A 10,906-nucleotide genomic window follows, 5' to 3' on the forward strand; every position below is an offset into this window, starting at 1 on the left:
GATCTAGTAAGACATAGTTCTTCATAACCTAAAAGACAAGACAGTGATCTCCACGTAGGAGTCCATGTAAGGCAGAAAAAAATGATGCACTCTTTAATCTGTCTGAATAGCTAAGTTATCTCAACCCCTAAGCTCTGCTGGTCAGGACACCTTAAGTTTGTTCAAGCTCAGATAAAAGTTTGGTAAGATGCAAAGAAAAATATTATCTGTAATAAGCAGTCTAATAAGGAAAAGTATAGACAGACCTTTTTGGATCTTGAGTACATACTGGTGATAATTAACTTGCCAATAAAAATGTATTTCCATACTGTAACTGATGCATGATGATCGACTGATAGAAGAACAACATAGTACGGAGCAGCACAGCAGGTGCAATTGCAGGTATGACTAGAAGGCACATACTGTAGAGAATACAGAAAAAAGAGAGGAAGCAGCTGGTCAGACACTGAATCAGAAGACAAGTGAGGACTCAGATGGAAGATGTTGCACAGCAAGATATCGAGAAGGGCCAGACAGGTCAAACAAATACACTAGCAAAGAAAGGAGAAACGGACCCCTAGAGGGTGGCATCTGTAAAATGAGACAAGCTTTAATAGAAAAGTGTCAGAAGTGGAAAGAAAAGGGCAGAAAAGAATACTGTATAAATATAATTTTATAATTCTGAAGGACAGAAAGAGGAAAAAGATAAACAAAAAAAATAGTATAAGGACTGCGCGCCATATTAAGCAGCAGAGGAAGAAAGGGCATAGACACAACGCAAACGAAGAGTAGATGGGTAGCAGTATGAGGGGCAGTAACAGAGAGAAGCCTACCCTGACCCCTCCCCCAGGGTGTAGAGCAATAGCAAAAAGAAAGTATAAACAGTGAAAGTTGAAACAAATGTAACGGAAAGCATGGAGAAAGGTGGGTAAAGCATGCTAAGTAAGAGGAACAAAAAGTAATTATAACTACAAACAAACGGGGGAAATCAGAAAAAAATGAAAATTGAAGTGAAAACACTGGAACAGGTTATTAATTGCAAGAATCTGGGGGCAAGAAGAAGTGATGACCTGCAGATTAGAGATGGCTGATTGGATAGATTGGACAAGAATGTCCGTGGCGGTAGGAGAGATGCACTGAAGTGAGAAAGGTGGCAAAAGTTAATGCAATACCCTGATCCCATGTAAAAATGGGGAAAAAGGCTAATAATGAAGAGATGAGCGAATGCAAAGTCAGGTAATGTCATTTAAACATTACATTTACTAGGCAAACTAGTCTGTAGTTAAGCAGAAATATTTGTATTGAGCTGAGCGATGGTTATTGTCCTAATTTTATGCAGTCAGTTTAGTCATCTTATTCCTTTGGTAGTCTTGGTAAAGGGACGCCTTGAGTCATGTTACAGCTTCTTCTACAGTAGAGTCTTTTGAGAGGAAAATGTACTCATAACATTGATTGCTTCCCTAAGGTAAGTAGGTGCTGTGTTTATCTGGTAGTACATTCAAATATATGACATATAAAATGACATTCCAGAAGCAAAATGTTTTGTGACAACATAGTTTAGAAGCAGCAAAGAAACTTAAGTATAAACAAATGTCTTTATTCAGACTGTTACTTTCTGACTAATATAAGCTATTCAGGACTCAAACATTTTCTAAGAAATGGAAAACAATTCCAAGAAATCAGTCAGATCAACTAATAAAGATAAACAGTTTTCCTTAATTTTAATATTTTATCATTTCAGGGAGAAGAAGGAAGACGTGGGAGAGAGGGTCCAGCTGGAAGACAAGGACCAAGGGTATATTCTGTTTAAATTATACATTACATACATAAATATTAACATTTTATGGTTGACACATATCATAATTCTACTTTCCTTACAGGGCCTTGTAGGAGATCCTGGACTGCCTGGTGAAGGAGGTCTTAAAGGGCAACCAGTAAGTTGATATTTTTTATATTACCAGCAGAAGATGCAATTAAGATGAAAACTATCTCAACGAAAGTGTAAACTATGCTTGTAGCCCTGAGTTACAGATTTTTTAAATATTCTGAATTTCTTAAGTTGTTCATTTATAACATCTATCTCTCTCTATATATGTATATATGGTTACCTATCAAAACATCTACTCTCATAACATCTAAACTCAAAACATCAAGACCATAACATCTAAACTTCAAAACATCTAAAATTCATAACATTGCATCTCAAAACATTGAAAAAGCAAAACAACTATAAATAACATCCCACAGAGATTTTACTACAAGCCCCCCTGCACCCCCCACACCCCCTGTAAAATAAATGCACCAACTCCAAGGTCACACTGCAGTGGGGGGAAAAGTTAATTTCCTAACCCCATTGTAGTGCGACCTTGGAGTTGGTATATTTAACTTACGGGGTGTGGGTGGTGGAGCCCCCCACTTGGGGGGTGCAGGGAGGCTTGTCCCCCTGTATAAACGTAGCAAACAGTGTGTGGTATGTTATTTATAGTTGCTTTGTAGTTTTCAATGTTTTGAGATTTGATGTTATGAGTTTTAGATGTTTTGAAGTTTAGATGTTATGGTCTTGATGTTTTGAGTTTAGATGTTATGAAGAGTAGCTGTTTTGATAGGTAACCGTATATATATATATATATATATATATATATATATATATATATATGTGTGTGTGTGTGTGTGTGTGTGTGTGTGTGTGTGTGTGTGTGTGTGTAATCAAAGTAAAAAGGAACAATATTGTTATAACGTACTTATCATTTTCATCCTTGTAGTAAATAACTGACTTTATCAGACTATAATTCACAGAGAATATCACACATTTAAATAATGTTCATTAATCACTTGAAAAAAAATACCCAGTACCCCTTAACAATCTATTGCCTGGCACATTTTATTAAAACAAATGTGTCAATTCATAAAAACAACTAAGTTCTACTAATCACTTTATAACCTTTCTTTTCAAAATGGGCTAGATACTCAGAATCCCATTAAGACCTGTCAGTTCACTGGCAGCTAACCAAATTTGCCAGTGTAATTCACACCTTAGATTCAACTCCAGCTCATTGTTTTTCATCCAAATGCAATTTCTCCAATATAAAGAAACTAAATCTTTTAAAATTACTGCAGTTTCTCTGATGCTTATATAGTGTATTGTGCTCTTCACCACAGCTAATATTTTAAATTTTCATATTAGAATTAGTCTTTTATTAGATTCTGGCTCTAGTACCAAGTGATTGCTGCTCTCAAATATACTCCAGTTATAAAATCTACTTGTCAAAACAATTCAATTGTTTTAGTGTGTACAGAAGACAGCTAAACTCTGGGTATTAAACTGCTTTTGAAGTTAACATGAATAGATGCTAAAGAAAAGAAAAAGGTGTTCCAAGTGCTGTCTCCATAGCATGGGAGAATAAAGCCCAAAGTGCAGCCCTGATGAGCCATGACTGATTAACAGTTTAAACACAAGGAAGCCATCCGGGGAGAATGGAGTGCATTTTCTATCAGTTCCCCCATTCCAGGGGATGGGGGCTAAATCAAGCCAGTGTCTGACTGCAAATTACAACTGTATGCAGCAGAATTGCTGAGAAATAAGTGGAAGGCAAGCCATGCATCAACAGTTTCAACACATTTCATCTCATCTGTAGGAACATGCAAGGGTCTTGATGCTGGGATAGAATTTGAGGGCACCAAGCTGCTAAGGAATAACAGGAGTTAGGGCTACCACAACCATGGTGGCTACTTGGATGATAACCAGAAACAGCCAGTTCTCATGCATGGAGGAATGAAAAGGTGGGTTGGTCATGGGATGGTCGAGGGTCTGCAATCAATGGTGAGAAAAGCAAACAGAAAAAGCAATGACAATAGGTTATTTTGTTTGCTGTGCTAATCTTCAGGAATGTACTTCAACCAAATTTTCATTTGCATATAATTCATATAGAAATAGTCATCAGCAGAATCACAAATAAAGCACTAGTTGTGTGTTTGTGATCATTTGTGACCTTCCGTCTGGCAGTTGGAACAGAGAATTAAAGAGCTGTTAACAACCTGTTTCCTGTGGTCTAAAGGTCTAGGAATTGATTTTTGTTTCAGTATCCATTGCCTTACTGAATGACTGTGAGCATGTAACTTAACCAGGGAGCGCAACTTGGTGGAATCTTTTAAAAAGTTTTTAGAGATCAATGCTCTACCCCAGGTAAGGAGGTAGCAAATATGAATATAAATAATTTATAATGCAGCATTCAAGCACTGAAGTAAAATAATAGCCCATGTATTGCATGCTCTCAGCAGGTAGATATTTATTTTTTTTATTTATTTAACATTTGACTGGGAAAGTCCAACTAGGACAGAGCCTATTTTCGGCGGAGGCCCGGAGAGAAATGCTCCATATGCATGTCTTTTTAATGTGGGAGGAAACTGGAGTACCCAGAGGAAACCCATGCAAACACAGGGAGGACATGCAGACTCCACACACAAGCCACCCCAGCTGAGAATCGAATCGGAAGACCACTTGCTGTGAGGCAACAATATTAACGGCTGCAACACTGCACCGCCCAATAGTAAATAGCACCACCCAATAGTAAATAACTTTCACACTACAGGAGTGTTTCCCAAAATGTTAATGAATTAGATAAATATAAAAGGAGCCAAATACAACACAGTATCCTGTTTGAAATGTCTAGCTTTAAAACCAGAGCAAAAAAAATATTGCACTTGCTGCAATGATATGGTTTTCTTTTGGAGGAAAGTTGATTAGCTTAAAGACTGTGTTCAGCCCATAGCCACTTAGGTTTTGTGCTTCAGCACAGTACCAGCTGAATGGCCACATCTGCTTAAGTTAAATACAAAATAAAATAAGTATCCAATAGAAAAGCACATTCTGAAAAGACTGCTACAACTCCAAAACAGAAAACAGGTAGCATATAATTTGTCCATCTCTAATCTAAGATTTATTAATTAAACATCATTATTTTCAGTCATGTGTCTAGTGCAAAAGCAAGATTTTCACAGTCAACATTTATTACATACCCTTAGAGAATGGGTGACCTGTACATTGCCATTCTGTAGAACGAACTGCTCCAGCAGGGTGTTAATGTACAGGTGTTGCCCACTGCTTCAAGGTATCATATTAAGTTGCCATGGAGTTCGAACTGTAACAAACCTAAGGGGTGACATTATTTTATTTAAATTTAAAAAAAAGACGTTTTTATGTCTGAGTGTGGGATTACATGTGCACATGAAAGTGAGAGAGAGACTGATTGAGCAATTATTTTATATTTGCTACAACACTGGGCTTCAGAACACCTCTAGGTGTACAATATTTACACAGTAACCCACACCCCACTGGGCATCATTCCTTGCTTATACTTAGAAGGAATTCTGTGTGTTGCATTTGCACTTTCTGTATGTTGCACTTGCACTTTCCATATGTTAAACTTGCACATTCTGTGTGTTGCATTTGCACTTTCTGTATGTTGCACTTGCACTTTCCATATGTTAAACTTGCACATTCTGTGTGTTGCACTCGCACATTTTGTATGTTGCACTTGCACATTCTGCGTATTGAGCTTGCACATTCTGTATGTTGCACTTGCACATTATTTAAATTTCAGTTTTAAGAGAGGTTTAATGAATTGGTGATGATTTACAAATATTCTTTAGTTATATTAATAAACTTCCTGCTGTTTTATTCACAGAAGTACGCATAATGTGTACCTATTAATCTAAAACTAAATTACTTCCTTTAAAGACTACCAAACAGAAGTGTGTCATTATTTGTTTTATTCTCATGAGTTTTTACTTAGGAAACAGCAGTCATTCTTTTTTGTCATCTAGAAATCTACAAAAGCAACAGCATGCTCTAAGGCATGAGTAAAATAGCAACATTCCCAACTACATGGGTTATTTGTAGTTTAATTTTTAATATCTATAACTGTTGCATTTCCTACTGAATGTGTTATTTGCATTTGAATTTTAAATGACTAGAATTTGTGACATACCTGTGGCATATTTATTTATTTAACATTTTTTGACCAGGAAAGTCCAACTAGGCCAGAGTCTATTTTCAGCAGAGGCCTAGGGAGAAATACTCCACACACATGTCTTTGGAATGTGGGAGGAAACTGGAGCACCTATATGAAACCCAATGAACACAGGAAGGGCACACAGGCGGCACCCCAGCTGAGAATTGAACCAGAGAACCTCTTGCTGTGAGGCAACAACATTAACTGCTGCACCACTGTGCCACCCAATTCCCCATATGCTGTCTATATTTGAATGACTGTTTCCTAGAAATACAGCATTCTTTAAGTCATGGGTTATTTGGCACACATTATATAAGATGCTTACTAAATATGGATCAGTATATATGATGCGCTATAGCACTCTGTGTGCAGAATAAACCATAGTAGCTATTTTCTACAAATGTAGCAAACAGTTTGCTACAGTTTAAAAGGAGAAAAGAATGGATGGCATCAGCTGTAAAGTTTGCAAGTTTCACCTGTGCTACATGCTATGCCTTGGTTATTTTTTTTATTTTTCTGGGGGTTGTCCTCCACATTTCAATGTGAGTTTAATTAATAAATATCATGGAAATGACTCTGTTTTCTGTAAAACTGTTATCTTTGTATATAATGCATTTCTGTGTGTGTGTGGGGGGGGGTGTGTTGGTGAGACATTTTTATATGTTTATTAACTTTATTGAGTGTATTTGTGTCTAAGTATGTTTGTTTATATTTATCTGTATTAAAAGTAATATTGTTTATTTATTTATTTGCTGACAGTTTATTAACAGGAAGGTCTCACTGAGTAGAAGCCAATTTTCAGCAGAGGCTCTGGGAGAACAGCTCTACATTATTACAACACATTTTAAGAACAGTAAATTTTACAATCTTCAAAAATAAAATAAAAACATTTGCAGTTTAAATACGTATAATAAATTATACATCATATAAAAACATTGGTTAAAAATTGATACAAGGTGTATGACGATCATTTAATATTTAGAGAAACTTCAGAAGTTTGTAGAGAAAGTAAAGGTAAGTTACTCTAATACAAATAGAAACTTTGATATGATGTGAGGGAAAAAACAGGCTTATGGTATATTTAGAGAGAGAAAGTCAGGGAAGAGAATTAGATAGCATTAAGGAACTAAGTGAAGAAGGGAGTGTAAGGAAGTATAAGGAACAAAAAGCTACTTATTCACATTCATATTAGCAGAAATGAAGAACAATTAGCAATAAAAACAAATCATTGCCAATATATATTTGTGTGGGGTCATTTGTCCCATATCACCACAATTTGCTTGCCTAGTTTGAACATCAGATTAAGCATTTATGCTTTACATCTGGTATAGCAAAATGTTTTCCTTTGATGTCCGATTTGCAGTAACACATGCATTCATCTCACTTTGGTTATGTTTAATGACGACAGGCTTTAGTTTAGGATCCACTACTTAGCAGGGTCAAACTGGTGGTGAACCTAGAATATTGAAGCCCTGCTACAAAGGTTATCACTGGGGAACACCTTCCACATTTTAAGTACCAAACAATATGAAAAACATTTTTATTCTTCCCATAGAAAGCATCATTTCTAAGACATCTTGTTAGCACAGATGCAAGCATCTGCCTGTGCTGCTGGCAACCTATGATTAGTTAGAAACAGGGAGCCAATGGATTTATGTCTCTCTCTCTTCTCTCTGTATTCTTTTTCTAATGCTAACAGACACATGAAAGGCAAGCAATATGAGACAATGAATTGATCTTATAACTAATAGGAAGAAAATATATAACAACAACAACATATTTACATATTTTCAGATATACAAATAAGCGTAAGCAGCTGTCAGCCAGCTGTGGTATCTCATTGGGGGAAGCAGAAGATGTCTACAGTTGTAGTGCTCTTTGGTGGTGAAAAGAGAGTGAGAGAGGCACCTTTACACAATAAGGGGGTGGGGGAGGCATACTGAGATATCATGTGCATGCACATGTACATGTTGTGACGTTGCATGTTCTCCTTATTTTGTGGATGTAAGGAAAACCAGAAAAATCCATACTCTAGGGTGGATGATACAGTGGTGGGATACCCCAATCCCCCTTATTTTGCTTCCTGGGACAGTGACAGCTGACAGGCAACCCCAGGCTAGTGGTAAATCTGTATTTCAAAATACTGGAAAACCGCAGACTGTGAAGAGACACTTAAGGACAGCAGGTGGCCAACTGCCATGGAAACTCCCCAAAAAAGCATAATTTCTACCACCAAAAAGGTTCTTAGAGAATGACTTTGTCTACTCGGTTTCTTCTCCCTTTTTGAGACTGGAAGTATAAAGACAGCAGGCCATCATAGCTAGAAGAATTTAAGACTGTATTCACTTTCCAGAGAAAGAGGCTCCATATTTTGATTAGTAAAATGATATCATGACCCTCAAAAGATACAAAAATGAATATATGCAATAATTGATTCAACCAAGTATGCAAATCTTCTGAATTCTACTATGTGGCTTGACAAATTTAACCTGAGAAACATTGCTAAATAATCTGTCTTTCCATGGGATTATTTTTCCACCAATATGTTTAAATAGGAGCCATAAACAAACAATGGTCAAATGACTTGATCATGCAAAAATATGTGTAAGTTGTGAAGCTGTGTGGCTGACCAGCTTCATGCTGGTTTTCTTTAATAATTTTCATTCTTAGCTTGTGAAAGAACACATGAAGACTATTAATAGATTGTAACTATAATATAATTGGACCAATGGCATGCTATGAGTGTCTTCCTTGTTATCTGGAATTTTGAAAGTCTGTTTCTCTGTGTTTCGTTTTTCCATACAGGGTATTCCAGGACCTCAAGGAAAGAAAGGGGGAGCAGGAATAAAGGTATTGGAAGCCACATGGGTGATTTAACAAGTTTTAATATTCTGAGTACATGCTCTCACATTTTGAATTTTTGTTTGTAACAGGGAATTGTAGGAGATCCAGGTCTTCCAGGAAGAGATGGTGATTCTGGCATAGAGGTTAGTAGCCAGAAATAAAAGTAATTAAAAGAAAGATTTGGCTTGTAAATCTGTTTACGTTTTATGTGTTGATGTAATATTAATCGAATCTGACTAATATATTTTCTTTCCAGGCTTATCAAGGCTTCCAAGGAAAAGAGGGTGAAGCTGGTATAGTAGGACTAAAGGTAATCAATCTATATTGTTAAGATTGTGTTGAAGAATTCATAGAATTCAGCTATACACTGAAAACACATTCATATATCATTTTATTAATGATAATGGTAAGAAATTAAGACACAAATTGTTAAGCAGCAATACACTTGTAAAAATTAGACTCCATTATGAAAAATTGCATCTCATTTAACCAACTCAAGATATCTCAACCTTGTCAGTTCACTAGTGAAAACAATGACATTTCCAAGGCTGTAAAGCACAAACATTTTTTATTGCTGTCATTAAGACTCCCTGCACCCCTACTGTGGAGCAAGCTTCCATATCCACAAAATATAAATAAACAAATATAAATATATTTGTGTGTGTGTGTGTGTGTGTGTGTGTGTGTGTGTGTGTGTGTGTGTGTATCTATATATATATATATATATATATATATATATATATTTTTTTTTTTTTTATACACACACACACACACACACACACACACACACACATATATATATATATATGCACACTCATACCAATGTTACACAAACTTAGTGAAAAGGGAGAAAGTGAGGAAACACTCAATTTCTTGTTCTCTTTTAATATAGCCAAACCAAGGGTGTGAAGTTCATTACATTATGCACCTAGCTCACTAATAAAAGTCAAACTTTAAAATATTAGTTTTAAAATATGTACTACAGAATAATAAAATAAAATAGTAGGTAGTCCACAATTGAGTTAAGAATGGGATATCCTTTATTGAAACATCCTTTATTGAAACACACAAATGATATTCCATTCTTAACTCAGCTGTGGACTACCTACTACTTTATTTTATTATTTTGTAGTGCATATTTTAAAGGTGCATAACATATTTCAAGGAGTGAAATTCTCACCCTCTACACTGCAAAGATTCTGCTTGGTTTGTTTTTGACCCAGTATAGGTTGCACACTGGGTTTTCTGAGACTTTGAGAGATACCACAGATGTTTCTTTTTACTTTTAATATAGTCAGCAAGATGGTAGCAACCTTTTAGGTCTGATATTCTGAGTGTCTTGTAACTGGCCAGGGAAAAATAGTATGACTCCCAAAAATTATCTATTTTATGCACTGTGAAAAATCAACTTCAGAAGTGCAACACTTTTTATTCACTGTCAAAAATATGAGGAAATTATTTGATCATCTTTAATACACCATTATAATTTATACTGGGTCACTACTGTAAAGAATGTGAAGCAGTAAGTAATTGAAATATGCCAGACAGATTTTCTTCTATTAAGAACCCCAGAGAATTAGTTTAAATTGTTTGTGTTACATTCATACAAATGTACATTATTCACCTCATCAATAGGAAAAAAAATCCAACATAACCTATCTTCTCACCTCCCTATTTCCCTTGGTGTCCCCCAGGGCATTTTAGCATTGTTATTATTTTTTTTTTTTCATTATGACTCCACTAGCAAATCCCACATGCTACTACCATCCAATATGCAGATGGACTCACTATTATTTGCTCAGCTAGCCCACTATGACGAGCTATTCCCTTACACAAAATGCATTTAATACAATGGTGGAACAATTTTAAACCGTTGCCTTCCTTCTATTAAAAAAAAAAAAAGCTTTTACTTTTACCCTACTGGTAGGTCTTCTCCTCTTCACTTTACTCTACTTAACAAAAAACAATGGACTCTCATATCTCCACACACCACCACCAAACTTTGGAATAACTATATAGAAAATAATCTAAACTTCAACACACATTCAAACACACAAATAAAAACATAAAAT

General features: G+C 35.8%; 1 long non-coding RNA gene across 1 annotated transcript; it reads left to right on the plus strand.

Moving 5' to 3' along the window:
* The first annotated feature begins 8,795 nt into the window (after positions 1–8,795).
* On the plus strand, positions 8,796–9,144 carry LOC122794816. The gene is made up of 3 exons (XR_006363715.1): positions 8,796–8,840; positions 8,924–8,977; positions 9,091–9,144. It is a non-coding gene; the product is annotated as an uncharacterized LOC122794816 (long non-coding RNA).
* The last annotated feature ends 1,762 nt before the right edge of the window (positions 9,145–10,906 follow it).

Source organism: Protopterus annectens, chromosome 2.part1 (assembly GCF_019279795.1).
Source record: "Protopterus annectens isolate FY-2018-M chromosome 2.part1, PAN1.0, whole genome shotgun sequence".
Taxonomy (NCBI): Eukaryota; Metazoa; Chordata; order Ceratodontiformes; family Protopteridae; genus Protopterus; species Protopterus annectens.